Source organism: Thermobia domestica, chromosome 9 (genome assembly GCF_964235325.1).
Source record: "Thermobia domestica chromosome 9, izTheDome1.hap1.1, whole genome shotgun sequence".
Taxonomy (NCBI): Eukaryota; Metazoa; Arthropoda; class Insecta; order Zygentoma; family Lepismatidae; genus Thermobia; species Thermobia domestica.
In genome coordinates this window covers 271,916,845-271,936,901 of record NC_137462.1, presented here as the reverse complement: position 1 = coordinate 271,936,901, position 20,057 = coordinate 271,916,845, and positions in this window count along the sequence as shown.

Here is a 20,057-nt window from a genome sequence, read left to right as displayed (position 1 = left end):
ACATAATAAGTAGGTATGACAGGGTTTACATGAAATAGGTTTTACGATGGGGGTACTAGGTAAACAAGGTTGGCAAGTATTGATCTAAACAAACAACTGAACATCTCAGAGGGGTAAAGGTGGACTTCCCTAAGAGTGAACCTGATCTCAAAGAAAGTTTATGATATTTGTGTACTATAACATCCAGACTATAGATCATCCAAACTGAGTTTCATCACATATTTGTCTGGAATATTAATAATCTTGTTGATCATACACTGGGATTGAAATTTAGTAAATAAAAGCTAGAATGAAGCCGAGACTTTTGTCTCACACTATCTTAAGTTGGAAACTTGTGTTGCTTGAGTTATCTAACAGCAAAACGAAAGAATTTGCTGAAAATAATATGACATTTAAGTGTTTCCTTAATTTAACCCATTCTAGTGTAAACATTTAAACTCTAAAAGTTTCACAACGAACAATATTGGCTAACTTTAAGAAAGTGTGTATGTGTGTGCTATTGTGCCTAGAGAACATTCTTTCTATTAGTATTCATGTATGCACTTAATAAACGGAGTAAGTAACTGAGCTTTTTTTCTTTAATGTACTTCTCCTTGCCTTTAATATCACGTAAATGTTATAAAATTCCATGCTCTTATAGAAAATATGTGCATTGGAGAGAAAATGTTCTCAATATAGTATGAGTTGGCGCCTTACATAGTGTTGTTTTCATCTCATTAGTTCTAAATTCTAGCTTCTAATAAGCAGCTCATGAACGCTAAAGCTTGAAGAGAACGGAAAGTTGCCTATTTTCTCCAGGGTATATTCTCTCAACTTAGATGCATTTACAAGAGTCAGCATTGCTACAGAATCGAATAAAAACTGGCAACGATGCAGAGAGGGTGATGGAGAGAATGAGAAATTCAAGAAACTTCATAAAATGAATCTTAAATTCTAAATAATGATAGCTTTCTCAAGTGTCTGGATAATGTTCTGCTAAGTGCTTATCCTATATGAGTTCTTTGTCCTAGCAGTGTTGCCAATCCTACAACACAAAATTTAAACTTAGTATCTAAACTTACAACGTAGCAAAGAACATAATACATAAGGAAGAATTAACACTATCTATAAAGCTTTATGTATACAAAATGAGTGAAAAAATTAAGAGCAACATTGTTAAACACCGTACTTGACTTTATGCACAAGAGAATACCTGTCACATTCTTTCAATGTAATCATATCGCATTTCTATCATCTTCTGTCGCACTTCTCGAAGATGTGGTACACCTCCAGTGAGTCAATCTTTGTCGATATCCCTCAGGAACCGCCATATAGCATGGTGATGGCTTCCTTTGATTTGTAGTGCTTCCTTCATTTTTGCGAAACAGTCGTTAAATATCCCTGAAGAAGTTGTAGTGTACTGCGACCACTTCAATCTTGATCCACGTACGTTGTAAGTCTTTCCGGATCATGTTATTGCGCTTTCTCTTTCCTCTTCTATTTTACGACACTACAGCTTTTGTCTGAGTAATACAGAATCGTTATTACTTGCCACACTTCATCATATCACATTTCTTTATTAGCTATGGAACTCTTGTAGTACTCCTCTACTTTATGCCACTGCTACCTTTGACTGAATAACACATACTTGTTATCACTTGCCACACTTCATCATCTCACACTCCTTTATTAGCTATGGAACTCTTGTAGTACTCCTCTACTTTATGCCACTGCTACTTTTGACTGAATAGCACATACTTGTTATCACTCGCCCCAGTTTATTATTTCACATTCCTTTTTAGCTATGGAACTCTTGTAGTACTCCTCTACTTTATGCCACTGCTACTTTTGACTGAATAGCACATAGTTCTTATTACTTGCCACACTTCATCATATCACATTTCTTTATTAGCTATGGAACTCTTGTAGTACTCCTCTACTTTATGCCACTGCTACCTTTGACTGAATAACACATACTTGTTATCACTTGCCACACTTCATCATCTCACATTCCTTTATTAGCTATGGAACTCTTGTAGTACCGGTACTCCTCTGCTTTATGCCACTGCTACTTTTGACTGTATAGCACATACTTGGTATCTCTTGCCATACTTCATCATCTTACATTCCTTTTTAGCTATGAAACTCTTGTAGTACTCCTCTACTTTATGCCACTGCTGTTTTTGACTGAATACTATATAATTGTTATCACTCGCCACACTTCATCATCTCATATTTCTTTAACAGCTATGGAACTCTTGTAGTGCTCAAGATCAGCACTCTGGCACCATTGTTAACACTATCTTTTATCCCACTTATATATGTAATTTATGTATGTGTGTTTCATCTAATGTTGCTAAGTTTCGTTTGCTTTCGTTTCGAAAATTAAGACAATATTTTGGGCGGTATGTACCTATATGAGGAGCTGAAAAAAATGCAGCAAATTCATTTTTGGACAAGTACATTCTCAGTATTTTGATTCAGTTTGAAAAATATTTTATGCTACAATGCCATTTGATATCGTAAATTATACAAATTTCCGTTTATTATTCAAATTTCTAAATTAGAGGTACATAAACTCTTTTACAAGTAAAAAAAAAAAAACTATCTCGTTCAATGTATATCTCAACATCCTGTCAATATGTGAAAGAACGCAGCTCTTTCGTAGTTACAGATTATTGAATTAACGCTATTTCTGGGGACCCACGTACCGTATATTATATTTTCATTGCCTGTAATTTAAGGATTTCACGGTAGATATGGAGCCTGGAAAGCAGCGTGCGGTAGATATGGAGCGTGCAGGATTCTGATGGAGCCGTGTCAATTTCTTTGTGGGTGAAAAACTTAAGCAATTTTTGCATAGGGAAAATACACATAGGACAGCCGTACAAAAAAAAAAAAAAAAAAAAAAAATGTGCAGTGGAATGCAAGGTGTGGATTCGATGCATTTTGGAACACAGAATCCAAATTTAGAAACCCCAACACGATCGACTGTGCCATTTTTTATGCACAAAATTTCAGCGAATTTTAGTGACAATTTTGGTACGTAAGACAGCACATATACTTTTCGCCCATAAAACAAAATTGACACAATCAATCGTCCTGGGGTTTCGAAATCTGGATTTTGTGTAACAAACTACATCGAATGCATATCTTGGGGTCTGATGCAGAGAACTTCTATTTGTTGTGTGTGACTGTGTTATTATTGCTTTCATTCTCTTGTTAATGTGTTTATTACGGTAATAAATATTAGATGTACTAAATATTAGATTATATATATATATATATATATATATAGATAGATAGATAGATAGATAGATAGATAGATAGATAGATATAGATATAGATATTGATTTATTAGGGAAGGTATTTCCCCTTCTTTTTTTACAATAGTTATGAAATATTATATTCAACTCAAATTTATGTTTAAAAGATATGGAGATAAGAAAATAGTATTTACCAGTCACCTATTACTGTTTCTATTCAAAGTTACTCCCAGCCATCACATTCTTTGTACTATATTCTTTCTCCTTTATATAGTCAGCTAAAGTCTCTTTTTCGCTTTCACTATCACAAGTACGTGATCCAGAGTGTTTATTTAGTATTTTATATGTTTTTCTCTAAAGGCAAAACAGAGTGTATGAGTGTTTGTCTGCCTGTTTTATCCTCTGTTTAGTTTGGCTTCTTGCTTCATATTGTTCCTTTCACAAGGCTCTGATGACGATAAGTAGATGATTTGAATGCACTGCTTCACTGTGTATAAGCTACAAAGAGTACCAAAGCTTGCTTTGTTGGGTAAAAAAAAGTACGAAACCCTCATCACACAGGAAATAAAGAAAATGTAGTAGATAAAAAAAAAAGCGTGAGTAGTGTTTGCAACACTTGCCTCAAGCACACAACTTCAATGAATCTTTTTTTTTAAACTGTAGAAGTGAAACAAGACTAATTCTAATTCTATGAATTCACTTTTGTGTCATACAACAACTACAGCTTTGTCAGATTGACAAAACATGTATAAAACATAAACGGAATAAGGTCAAATAGATAATGGAAAAGCCTGCCATGCGTCCCGTAAAAAATGGGACAGTCCCGATTTTTGACGAGAGTGTCCCGCGTCCCCGTCAATTTAGTCGGGACAGGCAAATGTCCCGTATTTTAGTCCCGTCCCATTTCTACTCTCATTATCAGCTTATCAATATCAATATCAGCAAGATGTAAAGTTCAGTGTTTAAGAAAAGAAATTTATATTTCGTACAATATATGAGTAAAATTTCATGTATCAATTTTCTTTCAGTAAAAACCCAGTTTTTATTATCATCATTGGTGTGTGTGTGTGTGTGTCTGTGTGCAAGGGCGCCCATGTTGTGGTTTCCAAGGGGGGGGGGGCAAGTATAAGCGACATTTCAAATATAGTTTAAAATTTTGCTGTAACTATTCTAAAAATTCAATTGAATTTTCGATATTCCAAAGTACAATTGCGCCCCACCTTGCCCCCCTAATGGGCGCAATTGTGTGTGTGTGTGTGTGTGTGTGTGTGTGTGTGTGTAAGAACAACACTTTACTTTCTTGAGTCAATCTAGTATGTGCATTATTGTGTCTATGTGAGACGTTGTAGATTCATGATTTTCTTTCGGCTGCTAGATTCTTAAATAACGTACTATTTGGGTGCATTTTCAGATATATATATATATATATATATATATATATATATATATATATATATATATATATATATATATATATATTGTAAATGCAAAACAATTAGAGGAGTTCTCCAAAAAGCATAAAGTTTCCTGAGAACAGATCTCACTATGGATTGTTCGTTACTTCTGTGTATCCATTTCAAATAGTGCAGTGAAAATATGTAAAGTGTTCAGCTGTAAAGTATTTTTTTCGGGGGGAGGGGTCGGAAGAGTCCTGTATTCTCATGAGAAAAATATTGGCATGCTTACTAATGGATGGAACTAAGCACAAGGAATTAATACAGACACACTCTATAACGGTAACATTTATAAATATATATATATATATATATGTTGATACGGAGAACAGTGTGTAATATATGATAGTATATCCTTCTATGGGCGGACCTGAACATTTAACTTGTTAAGTTTTTGTGGCCAGATATGTATAAACATATTTTTCTGAACTGTTATAATACGTAAAGGAGATATTAATAGTGAATGTATTCTGAATTATAAAGAAGGAATTTTGTGAAAAATGAAAAGGTAAATGCAGAAAATCTTCGGAAAATACATGAGTTTAAATATATTTTATCTCTAGTGTTATTATTGAACATTTAGTGAGCAAACTACATTGTAATTAGCTCCAGAAATTATCATATAACGAACTTAGGGCAATATATGGCTGTTATAACTCCTTCCTGTCAGTGATGCCAACCTGAAACATTATGAAATCTCATGTCGAGAGGCAGAAAGTCCCATTTTACGTATAAATTCCCCACGTTATACTAATTTATAGTATGCTATAATATTAAAAATTAAATTTCTCTGTGTTAGTCACTTTTTACAATATCTAAATGAATAAGTCGTACAATCTGATCTTCTCGAAAAATCCCATATATGCTGCTTTTTATCCCTTTCCAAGAAAATAAAGGCAAAAACTCCCACGATATGGGATTTTTCCCAAAGCTTGGCATCACTGCTTCCTCTGCTCTAGGTCGCAATTCGAGTTGTATGGAGCTACAAAAACGACAGGAGATTCGGCGATGTCGAGAAACAGTGGCATTGTCGTCGCTGGTTTTCGAAACGTCAAAGAAGCAAAGAAGGGAAATAATCGGCCGCTCATCAGGCACAATTAATTACCTTTACAAACGAAGAAGTAAACGTATGTAATAGGTTCATTGAGTAAAGTTAACATCATTTTGTTTCGAAAATGTATAACTCGTTTTTCTTGTTTGATTCAAAAGTAGACGAGGGCACTTTCCATTTGCACCTCGTACTAATTCTACTTTCCTATATGTGTATGTAGACTTTTGTCTATGGTTCGGCTCAAACTTCTTGGCGTTTGTCGAAAGCCAATAGAATGGAAGTGCGACGTTGTAGGATTTCGTTTCCATTCGTGTACAAGCATAACGTGAAATATTAACGCGAGAATATACACTGAACAACATTCTTCTCACTTTAGTACTATTGTTGCATCACCGTACATAGAGTCGGTATGCACTAAAGGCAACCTAATACAGTAAGAAAATCGTTGCCCAACAGATTGGGGATATTGTCTCCACCACCAGCTTTTATGAAAAGCTGGAAACATGAATAATTAAATTGTATAATTCTTTCATGTAATGCAAAAGATACTAAATTTTGGATGTAGCTTTAACAGGGTTAATGTTGTAATAATAAATGAAATACACAAAATACATATTTCAAAAGATGCAGCAGAATTTGGGTAGGTAGACTAGAATGTTAGGTCTTGAAGAATTGCAGTGGTTTTAAATGTAAAGTTCCTTCAATATGTCAGCTGATTACAATACCTTCAAGTATCGAAGTAGCTCCATGACGTGTCGTTTAACGATGTTTTCTCCGTCAAAATCTTACTCCTACTTCCTCGACAAACTCGGTGTTCGTGGTTTTATTCAAAGGCTGGTTTTACAAAACCCAACCCCTTTTCTTCTTCTGTCCATAAAAGGTAGCAAAACTTCAAATGTTCGGGAACACCCACAATCACGTTGTCTTGACGTAAAATCGAAAGTTCCAGAAGGTTTAGGACAAAAACCTCCAAAGTTCAGTACCACAAACATTACCGTCAATCAACCTCACAGGAGGTGACATCGTCCAACGTGAACTCGCCAATATAGCTGATAACGTAGAAAATAAGTATTTCCACAATAAAATAATGTTTATGTTTGCGGATATAAATCACTTCACTCAGTAAAAAGAGCATTATCTGGCATGTTAGTCAATTTCAGAATATTGACTCAACAAAGTGACAAAACAAAATATAGCTGACATATGACTCGAAGTGAAATGTGAAAAGTAGCAAGTAAGGGGAAAAAAGGCAGGACAAGGAATAAGGTGTAGACATGTGCAGGGTAAAGGACTTCTGCCATTGCATCTAGTTTAATGAACCAGAAAAGTATTACAAATTGCTTCAAAGAAGCTTGAGGCTACATTTCAAATATTCTTGAAGAAAAAAAAATAAATGTGACATCCACAAGAATCGAACGACGGACTTCCGGGACCATATCTCTCATCATGTAACACTATGTTCACTCGATTTAGCACTATTACTCGTACTGGGCTTATTATGCGACAACTTTTTCCTAAATACAATTACAACATACACACACACTCAAACACTAGGCCAAACAAGTGTATTGCGTAGGAGAACAACAGACACACACACACATACTGAATTCAAACATCAAACTAAACGAGGTTTCTTGTCCTTCTTGTGTCAGTGGAGGACAGAATGTTTGTTATAAGTATGGCCTGTTTATTCTACGTTTATACGCAAAACAAAGATGGGAGTAGAACCAAATGCTTCGAACGAAGAAGATGGAAGAATAAATAATGATTTAGAAATTTACAGTAAAATATTCATTGGATGAATCATGCTTTTTTCCTACGTGATTAAGCACTATTTTCTTTTTTTAAATACGCTAACATTCTATCACGAAAAACTTTCCAAGCGTAAATAATATTTCTTCCAAACATCGGATGAAGCAGACTGTATTAGGTAACATCGCTTAAATTGCATTGAGTGTTGTGAAAAGGACATGCCTTAAATTTCAGGAAGCAGGGAGGATTGGGTACTCACAATAAATTTTGTCAGCACCCTTTGACCTGGAATTTCGTCGATTTCATTTCGATTTGACCTCTTTCTCAAAGTTACTCAAAGAGCCCGATAGCACACAGGTCAAGAAAGACATGGACGCAAGCCTCCTGCAGTTTCTTCACGATTCCAGAGCGGGGCCAAGCATCAGAGCGAAGATGAGTGGAGGAAAGGGAGGGAAAAAGATTTTTGTTTCTCCTGTAAAGTTGTTGCTCCCACTGAAAGAAAAACCGGAAACAGACCAGCTATGAGGGTGAAGAAGGAGATGTCGGAGAGCCCGTGGTAACGGAAGAGGTGGTCCTCGAGGAAACCCTGGTGGAAGAACTGGAAACCGGACAACCATCACAGCTCCAAAAGGGAAAGAAGGCGAAGGAAATAAAAGGGTATCACAAAAACACCTGTGCCATCGGTATGTGTGACTTCCGAAACTACAATGGCAGAAAAGAGTGGATTCAGTGTGTCTGGTGCGAAAAACGGGTGTGTGGGTTTTGCAATATTGGATCCAAAAATCCATAGTGTGCTTGTTACGATTGTGATGGCGATTAAGGTTTACATTCTGATATTACATGCTAAGGTATGTTAACCCCTTACCGCATGCCGTGCCATATATGGCACATACTCTCTTTTCACTTTAGCTTTTTTTGTGATTTATCAAAGACACCAAATGACTGTTTTGTCTGCTGTGTGAGATATTAACGTGTATGAATAAGAGATTTTGGTATCATCTGGCATGTTCTTTGTGAGTTGTAAGTGTGTCATATGGCACTTACTTATTTCTCGTAGAAATTAAGTGAAAAATCTAAAATTCAAGTTTTAATTCATTTTTCAAGTTCACATATTAAGATTCCCAATACTGATTATTTTTTTCGCTAAAAGAAAAAAAATCATGCAGAAAGAGGTTGAAAGTAAAGCTTTAAGAAAAACTTGTATAATGATGCAAAAAAGCAAGATTTCCTGGTTTTAAAAAGCATACAGCATGACCAAAACTCTATTTTACAATATTGCAGTGTTAACGTATTCCCATACGTCGGGTAACTTTGACCTTACGCAGCAAATACATAAGATGTCAAAATACCCTTAATGCGGGGGCTACTTTGACAGATAATTCTTTAATCTTTTCCACCAAAACTTACTTGCAGAAAGTTAAATTCAGTAGTGGGTGTGATAACCTAGATGCCTATTGTTATGATGAGAATAGTACCATTGACTGGTTGCAGCCAGTGTCTCCTATACGCATCTAAAATAGTACAAAACCTGTCAAAGTAGCCCCGTTTTACGGTACCGTACTACATCACGTAAACTCAATTTGTAGGAATTAAGCCAGGGGACTCTGAATTCATACTAATGACAAAATAAAAGTTAGAGCTCACATGCATTTGCATAAACATTGCAAATTGTTGCCAAATAATAAAATGAAGATATCTAGTACCTCTTGTATGACCCTTACAGCCTTTATACTCTGCTCTAAAACCTTAGATATCAAACTTAAACCAATTTTATACTTAATTATAATTACCACTTAGTAATGTAGTTAGTAATAGTAGAGCGATTAGATCGTAGACAAGTAGCTTAGATAAAATTGACTGGTTTAAGATCTTAGACAGAAAATGTTTAACATTTTCAAGGATTAGGATTTAGTAGGAAATTTTAATTGCGTGCTCTGAGCGTTTCTCTAGGAAAAAAGAAAGGAAAGGAGAAGTATCTTTACGTACTCCAAGCTTCTTTTTAAGAGACCTGATATTTATTCAAGTTCTGAAGTTTTTTTATATTTTTCGATGTTGGCATAGATATCTTGGTTCTTTTCCACACCATGTGCTGTTCAAGTTCATTATCCGTAGAGGTCCAAAATCTTCCACATGTCTTGCGTAACCGCGATGTGATGTTTTCCCAAAATCTCCAACACTCAGCTGGATGAATTAGAAGGCTGCGTCGTTTCAACTTAATGTCTTTCCTGTTTCATCAGTTCGATCGAGGTGTACGTACTTCATACAGTGACATATCTTGAACTTAAATTGGACTATCTTGGGCATGATTCGATGGAAAGGGCCTGTGCATGGAGAGTATTGAACTCAGGAACCTCTTAGATTATAAAGTTGATGTCAGAGTGACGAATTTTGATGATGTCATGTAGAAATGTGTTTTTAAAAATATAGAAAAATAACTGAAAGGTAGGCTAGAGATGAGTTAGCTGACTCTCATACTTTATTATAAATTACGTTTGAAAGACGAAAGTTACAGAACGCGTCACCTTAGGCTTTGGGCTACAGTAATTTTATGTTGAATCATGTTTTTTGATGTGATATCATCGCTTCAAGGATGAACGTACTCTGGCTGTTGTTACCCCATCTGCAGGTGAATAAATAATGATAATCTTTAAAATTTGAATTGGTTTCTTTGAAGTTGATCTAACAGCATCCTAGGGAACAATCCATTTGAACATGTGACACTCAATCCAGCAGCATCCTGAGAGGGTCTATTAGGCATGACACACTATAATACAGGTACCATATTCTATCCCATATAATACAGATAGACATATCTTCCTCGGCAGCTATACACATTCTGCAAATACAGTATTATTATAACTGATCATCCCGGTTACAAACATAAACAAATCTCGCATAACAGCACTCAGACACGTGAATGTGATATCAGGGGAAACAGAAACTCGAAACTTTTCAATAACTGTTTAATCTGGCGTGTGGTTGTCGTTTTCGTCATTAGATAGAGCGATTGGATATAGATTGGCTGTCAATGGGAGGATGGTGTTTTGTGTTTTGGAATTTTACGTCTACTAGTCTATTATCATTGTGTAACGTAATTTTAGAAGAAAGTTTGGTGAAGATGTACCCAATGGGTGTGGTATTCATAACTGGTATTTTGAATTTGAAACAATTTTTTATTTATCTATAAGTAAAAATAAACACACTGTCCGTAATAGAGGCTACTGAGGAGCGTGTGAGAGAGAGTTTCACACAAAGTTTACAGAAATCCATACCACAGCCTCCAAGAAACTAGACATCCCACAACAAACTGTGTGGGAAATTTTAAGCAAACATTTGTGGTTCTATGTTTACTGTTTGCAATTACTGTAGGTCCTCAAAACGGACGGAAAAGTCAAGAAGCAATTTTTCTGCGAGGACTTGCAAATGAAATGGAAACTGGAAATATCACAGAATAATTAGTGTTCAGTGATGAAGCCACCTGCCACGGTTCAGGCGAAGTGCACAAACATACTGTCAAGAGCTTCGATCTTGAAAATTCTTCTAGGAACATGTACGCAAATACTTTTGTACTATCAGCCATGAAGGAGTGCGGGGCCCATTCTTCTTGAGTGACCAAGCAAACATGGGAAGTCCGTATATCCAAACGTTATAGATGTGACTTCTTCCACAACTAGAATACGATATACTGGCTTCATTTATCAACATGATGAAGCCATCTTATTTTTACTCAGATGTAAGACGTAAATTGAACACGCAACAGCCAGTAGAACGGGCATGCTGATAGAGATGACAGTGAACGAAATCCTCCACGTTCTTTCGGCCTTACATCTTTTCCGTGGTTCTGTCAAACTGTGTATCAACTGTCTTTACCAACTACAATCCAGCATCTTCATGTACGAATCACAGAGCTCATTGCATTAGTTGATCGTCCTGTATGTATGACAAGAAATGTACTTCAGCCAAGATGGGTGTCACGTGACAAAGTTAGCTCACAATAAGCACATGTGATATGATGATGTAAGCCAAATGTAAAACAAAATGTTTTAAGATATCATTTCCATTGATACCACTTTCACGTGTCCGAGTATTGTTAAGCGAGATTTGTGCAGGTTTGTAATCTTTATATATATATATATATATATATATATATATATATATATACAGACTGTTCCATAATTCGTGTTATTTTCTACAGCGCTGGGAGAAGATGAAGTTTTTACACTATTAATGTAAAATTTGGCACTCTTATTGAGAAATATCTGAATTTTTCGAATTTCTAAAGAAAACAAGAGAAAATTGCTGTTTAGTCCCCCTTTTAGGGGTGTAAACACGAAAGTTCATTTTCCTTATGGGAGATTCAATGTTAAATTTTAGAAGCAGTTTTCTCCAATAATTATCCGTGAAGATTTTGAAGCAAATGAGTTGTATTTGTTACAAAATGCAAAAACACTCATTCACAAAGCTAGTAAAGCCGTCTCAAACATTATTTTGCAAAGGTCTCCCTTTTGGGGGACAAGGGGCGTAAAAAGGTGGTGGATGATATGTTACCAAAATCTCAAAATTTATTTTCGGAATGCCAGTAAGCGTGAGATTAATCACAAATGTCACAGAATTAATGCTCCAATGTCCTTACATGTAAGAGTGACTGATAATGGGGCTACAGCCCCCTTTTAAAAGTAAAAAAAATCGCCATAAATATCCTTAGTAGGGACACACGAGAAGAAGGTATTTTTTTAATTAATGTAAAATTAGGCGTCATTGTATGAAAAGGGTATGCGTTTTTAAAATCTGGAATGTTATTTTGATAACGCACCGTCTTAGGGGGGCACAGGGGCGAAGTACTCAATGATGGATCTTTATAAAAATTCAAAATTTTGTTCCAGAAATGCCAGTGAGGGTCAGATTAATCACAAATGTCACAGAATTAATATTCCGATGCTCCTTGCATGTGTCAGTGACTGATATGGGGCTACAGCTTCCCTTCCAAAAATCATATTAAAAAATCACCATAAATATCCTTAGCAGGAACATACCGGAAGAAACTATTTTTTAAAAAATCAATTAAGTTAAATTTGGTGTTATTGTGCTAAAAAGGTATGTGTCTTTTAATATGGGATGTTATTTTGGTACCGCACCGCCTTAGGGGGCACAGGGGGCGAAACATAAAATGATTGATGTTTATAAAAATTCCAAATTTTATTCTGGAAATGCCAGTGAGCATCAGATTAATCATAAATTTCGCAGAATTAATATTCCGTTGTTTTTTACATGTGCCAGTGATTGATATGGGGCTACAGCCCCCTTCCAAAAAATCACATAAAAATTAGCCATAAATATTTTAGCAGGGACACCTGAGAAACCATTATTTCTTGTCAAATTAATGTAAAATAATTTGTTATCTTACTAAAAAGGTACGCGTTTTTGAAATATAGAATGTTATTTTGGTGACACTGGTTTAGGAGGGCACAGGGCGCGCAGCATAAGTATTTGAATCTTTATTAAAAAAATCCAAATTTTATTCTGGAAGTGTGAATGAGTATCAGATTAATCACAAATGACACAGAATTAAGATTCCGATGCTCCTTGCATGTGCCAGTGATTGATGTGGGGCTACAGCCCCCTTCCACAAATCACGATAAATATCCTTAACAGGGACACACCGGAAGAAGCTATTTTTAAATCAAGTAATGTGAAATTTGGCGCTGGCGTTTTTTTTTAATTCGGTATAATTTTGATAACGCACCACCTTTAGAGGAAAAGGAGGCGAAGCCTAAGATTGTGGATCTTTATGAAAATTCCAAATTTTATTTTGAAAATGCTAATGGGCGTGAGATTAGTCACAAATGTCACAGAATTAATATTCCGATGCTCTTTGCATGTCCCAGTGACTTATATGGGCTACAGCCCACTTCCAAAAATCACAAAAATTCACAATATATATATTATAATTAATATGTAAGTTGTCATTATTGCAAAACAAAAAAATATATATACACAATAAACCTGGAAATAACTGTAAATGAATAACTTCTGTCAATGTAACTGATTATGCATATAGCTTTGTTGTTATGGTGTCACTGGAATATAATCAAAGAATTTTATATTTTTAAAAATCAATTAGGGCTCTTTTTATAGCAGAAAATCTCACACACAAATCACCTACGTATTTTCTACACACTTAAGCAGAACCATCTCGAAATAGAACACAAAATGACAATGGAAAACGTAGCAGGAACAAAATATATATATAAAGTAAAATCTTAAAAAGAGTTGAGTTGAGTTGATTTTAGTTTAACGTCCCGTTCAGCAGCGAGGCTATATGAGACGTGGACCTACTGATTAACGTGGAATCCGAACCACATGAGCTCTCGCCGGGAAAATCTTAAAAAGAAAAAGCATGTATTTTCATTACTTCTTACACAATAACCGCATTATCCAACTTTCCATATAACAACTTACTCGTATGTACTGCAGACGTAATACACACGGACACACGGTTGTAATAGAAACAAATGTTTCCCGAGGAATAAGAATCAGTTGCTGGAAATTATTCTTTGTTGAAAACAACTCTTTTTGGCTCTGCTATCACTAATTGTTTAAAAAGATCATTAACCTAAGTGTAAAACCCATAAAATCAACTTACTTTTATTCGGCATGCCCTCCTGAACGAGCAAGACATAAACTAATGCGATTTACTAAAGAAACTGTGAACACCTTCTCCAACATATCTGGAGTGATCATCTCTATACTGTGGACAATCCTCTTTTTCAAGTCCTCTACACTTGGTGGCCATTCGACACTTGACCACATAGAAATAATCCGTTCCCCAAATTTCTCTCTCAAAAGATTTATAGTCGTATTTGAGCGATGCGCTGGCGCTCCATCTTGTATAAATCATAATTCATCACTTTGACCTAAATTTAAACGATCAAGTTCAGCAAATACTTTTTCTCTTAGTAGCTTTTGGTATGATGACGTTGTTACATTTTCATCAAAAAAGAAAGGACCTATCACCTCAGTCGTAGTTATACCACACCAAACCATTATTCCTCGTTTGTCCATTGACACTTCTGATCTCACGTTCGGCTGTATCGATGACCAATATCTTGCAGGTGATGAGGACACAGAACCATTTAAGAAGAATTTTGCTTCATCGGAAAACATCACTTGAAATAAGAACATAGGGTTTTCATTTAACTTTTCAATAAAGCAGTTACAGAAATAAACACGATCACCATAATCACTTGCACACAATTCAGAAACCATTTGGACCTTGTATGGTTTTACCTTCAAATTTCTTAAAATTCTTTGTAGCGTAGTTTTCTTAATATTTAAGCCTAAGCTTCGACGAGCAAGGGATTTCCGCGATGAACTAGTAACAGATAACAATACCTGTCTTTTTGTTTCTTCTGTAGATACACTTGGAGATCTTCCTGCACTTTTTCTAGATGCAAGATGGGCAGTGTGAAAACAATTGCTGCGGAACTGTTTGTACAAACGGTGAATTTGCATATCGTGTACTTTTAATCCGAGTTCTTTAACTATACGGGATCTTGTTGCTCTTGCAGATTTTTCTGATAAAATTGTACCATTCAATTACATTAGCACGCTGATCCTGAGTTAAAGACTGCCTGATCGAAGGACACTTCAATATGAATGCACTCTTAAAGTATACTGTAAACGACAAGTAATTATCAAATTATTAAGCCAGTCTATCCCCGAGATTCACCTACTATGTAATGTCCATTTCCGAAGAAGTCAATCTAACTCAGGTGTTGATTACAGACACGAAATCCTATTGAACTGTCAACACGTTAACTCGTAAATCGTTGGTGTATTGCGATAAGAAAAGGTCTGAAACTGTTGTCAGCACACATGAACAAGAAGTTGAGTCAGGAATTAGAGGGTGTTTTATAAACAAAAGTTTGTTGACATTGCTTAAAATCAGCTTACAGTGGGACGTCAACAAATGATTCGGACGTGTTCCAGTGCTTCTTAAACACACATCTCTTAGCATGCATTCTGAATAGACCAGACAGAAGCATGGAAGGTAATAAAACAAAGTGGTGTGGTTCTTTAAATGATTTAGGGACCGGGAAGGGGGAATTGAATCACTAAAGTGGTCGCTGGCACATGGAGGTAGCTTCTAAGCATTAATTTTGGTATATTTCCAAATATTTTGACGCTCACGAGAAATAACGAAAAGTTTGAGTTTTTCTTACTGCCTATCTTCCCCAGTTTGGAGGTTTGGCGTAATAAAACTAGAAACGCATGTACCATCATAGATGAAAGGGGAGGAAGAAGAGGAATGGTATCGTATTTTCTACCTAAAACTGCTAATTTACAGCAAAATTCGTATAAATATAGAGCAAACTGGTTTCCGCATTTTACATTGAAACTCCAGTTAGGCCAATCAAATTTTGAGTTGACGCCACTAAAAGAGATCAACACATGACCATTATCATATTGTCGCTTTAGCTCTTTTTCTAAACAAACATTTTTCGACAATAATGCCAAATTTCACTTTAATAATGAAAAATATTCACCTTCTGCCAGTAAGTCCTTGCGTATAAAAACATTCATCGTGAATTTCTATTGTTTTATGAAAGGGGATTATAGCCTAATATGTCACTGGTACAGTCCGCAGCAAAAAAGCTGCAACATGAGCATATATGTTTATTGTGAAACGACGAAGTCTTTTGCTCCAAAATAAGTGTGCAGGGGAGGACGCCGAGGTTTCTCCTAGCGCGATTCATGCCACTTAGAAGTTATGTTGATTCCCTGTGCTGTTAGTCGTAGTTTCACAATAAACTTACGTGCTCATGTTGCAGGTTTTTTGCTGCGGATTGTACATGGAAATAGCATAGAAGCATTAATTCTGTGCCCCTTGCAATTAATTTCATGCTCATTGGCACTACCAAAATAAAATTTGGTATTTTTATACTTCGGCCCTTGTGCCCTCCAAAACCAAAAATTACCAACCGCGCTCTTTGTCCCCTGTTACCAAAATAACATTTCAGATTTGGAAAATACATAACTTTTTATTACAATAACACCAAATGTTACATTAATCGACCAATAGAAAAAAAGCTTCTTCTGGTATGTGCCTGTTAAGGATATTTATCGTGATTTTTGGTGATTTGTGGAAGGTGGCTGTAGCACCACATCAATTACTGGCACATGCAAGGAGCATCGGAATATTAATTCTGTGTCATTTGTGATTAATCTAATATTTATTCACACTTCCAGAATAAAATTTGGAATTTTTATAAACATCCATCATTTTATGTTTCGCCCCCTGTGCCCCCCTAAGACGGTGCGTTATCAAAATAACATTCCAGATTAGAAAAACGCATACTCTTTTGATACAATGACGCCTAATTTTACATTAATTAAAAAAAAAATACCATCTTCTCGTATGTCCCTACTAAGGATATTTATGGTAATTTTTTTTTTAATTTTTGAGAGGGGCTATAGCCACATATAAAACACTGGCACATGCAAGGAGAATTAGAATATTAATTCTGTGACAGTGGTGAAAAATCTGACGCTCACTGGCATTTCCGGAACAAAATTTTGAATTTTTATAAAGATCCATCATTAAGTGCTCCGCCCCTGTGCCCCCCTAACACGATGCGTTATCAAAATAACATTCCAGATTTTAAAAACGCATACTCTTTTGATACAATGACGCCTAATTTTACATTAATTAAAAAAATACCTTCTTCTCGTGTGTCCCTACTAAGGATATTTATGGCGATTTTTTTTACTTTTAAAAGGGGGCTGTAGCCCCATTATCAGTCACTCTTACATGTAAGGACATTGGAGCATTAATTCTGTGACATTTGTGATTAATCTCACGCTTACTGGCATTCCGAAAATAAATTTTGAGATTTTGGTAACATATCATCCACCACCTTTTTACGCCCCTTGGCCCCCCAAAAGGGGGACCTTTGCAAAATAATGTTTGAGACGGCTTTACTAGCTTTGTGAATGAGTGTTTTTGCATTTTGTAACAAATACAACTCATTTGCTCCAAAATCTTCACGGATAATTATTGGAGAAAACTGCTTCTAAAATTTAACATTGAATCTCCCATAAGGAAAATGAACTTTCGTGTTTACACCCCTAAAAGGGGGACTAAACAGCAATTTTCTCTTGTTTTCTTTAGAAATTCGAAAAATTCAGATATTTCTCAATAAGAGTGCCAAATTTTACATTAATAGTGTAAAAACTTCATCTTCTCCCAGCGCTGTAGAAAATAACACGAATTATGGAACAGTCTGTATATATATATATATATATATATATATATATATATATATATATATATATATATATATATGTATATATATAGATTCCATTGTAAAGAAAATTTTCCCAGAAAAATCTTCCATTTTCGATAACCATGACAAACTACAAAGTTAAAATCCTGACTGTGGTGGTTTTGTTATATCGTTTTGTAAAATATCTAAAAAAAAAGTTTTTTACAAAAGTCCTGTTATTGTTGAATACACTCCTGAACCTTGTGCTTGATTAGCTTACGGAATAATATATGTAAATAATTTCCCAGTGACTGAGCTTAAAGGATTGATTCATATTGAATAACATTCTTTTTTGATACAGATACTCTTCAAAGGAAAGAAACAAAATTTTTAAAAAAGTTTGTGAAGTTTTCCCAAGTTTTTTTTTTCTGATTTTCTCAAGTATGTGTCCTAATTTCCTGTCATTATGACCACAAACTGTGTAAATGGCCGCATTCTGAACGTACTCGCAAGTACTTGTACAACCAGTATCTTTAAAAGCATGTTCATAAAATGAAAACTATAACAGTTTCTTAGAATATTTCTATTTGAAAAGAAGTGTAATTGATTTTTTCACTAGTGTCACCTAAAACCATCCCTATTAAATACTTAAGATCTTCATGCCACTGTCCAAACATTAGTCGTTCACCTGCGTTACCTATGATGCTACTACGTAATAATTATTAATTAATTCATAGTTAGTGTAAATAAACAGCTAATTATCTTCCTTCTGGCATATTTTTGGAAATGGGTTGCCAGAATATTTTGCTTAAATTTCGTGCTTTCTTGCTATATTTTCTTTATTTTTTATGGTTTAGGTAGTTTAGGTTAGTTTAGGGTAGTTGGGGTTAGTTTAGTTTAAGTTAGGTTAGAATATTGGAATTTAGGAGGCCAGAATTCTTTGCTTAAAATCCGTACTTTCTTCCTACATTTTCTGTGTATTTTATGATTTAGAGTAGGTTAGCTTAGGTTAGGTTAGCTTAAGTTAGGTTATGTTATATTATGTTAGTACTTAGTAATTATACTTACGTAACATCAACTCATTTCTCTTGTAAACATGGTGATTTTATCTGATGTTGGCCCCCCAGTTCCAAAATTATCCTTTCCTTCTTACTATAACCGAATATTCCAGTATTTAATGGAGTCTAATTCAATTAAGTATTTGATCTCATTATGGATCATGTGAGATAAAAGTCACTCTTTGTCATATTTCTTATTCCTTCCTCTCCCAATCCTTATCCATCATTTGTAGCATAAATGATTCACTAATTTGGCTTTGACTGCAACTCCAACAATATTGAGTCATTCAACACTAAAAAGTAATTATTTGTATAACCTAAGAGCATCCCATAATCAAAACTAGGATTGGGTGATAAGTATGATCGTCATAATTGATTCTTAAAAGCAATATAATATAATAATAAACATGTTTTAAAACGTGAAAATATGTTAAGGGTATGCAAAAAATTAAATTTTAAGTTTTGAAAATGAAAACAAATAAAAAATTTAAAAATGAAATCGGGGAAAATATTCTATCAAGAAATAAACTTTTAGTTATTACCATGTTACATTCATATGGTGTTATTAACATGTGCTCTGCTATTAGTTACTAATTATCTGTTGATTTACCTTATTTAATTAGCTTACTTGATTTTACTATAGTACTAAATATATAAATATTCATCTCAATTATATATATATTGCATCTTTATCTCAATTAATGCAATGCGTTCTATTACTGCTCAAGTTTCTGTACTTTTATCTGCCTACATAATTCGTTAATACAATTCATTTGTTTGTTGTAGTTAGGCTTCGAATGTCCTACTAAATTCTCTTGAGCGCAAGTGACAAGGAAGGATCACGCAGTGGCTCCGCTGAGATCCGAACCAGACAATTGTGTTTGCATTTGATATGTTATAACTAGATGAATCCCAAAGTTATACTGCCACCGGGTGGAATGTCGTGAGTTACAACATATTTTGTAATGTAAAAGCTACAAAAGCTGGCAGAATAGTTTGAACTGAATCATTTGTTTGGAAACTGTTGGGTAAATGGAAAGCTCGGCCAACACGTATACCATCATTTTCAAGGACACACTTTTTGCAATAAAAGAAAAATCTGGCCCAAGGGTCCCCCGCAGGGTCCCAGACGGGATTCAACTCAAAATTCTCAAGTGACAAGGGGAGTTAAGTAGTACGTCGTTTGAAAGCTGTTGTAAAATGAAAGAAAATGGAGTAAGTCTTGACTTTCT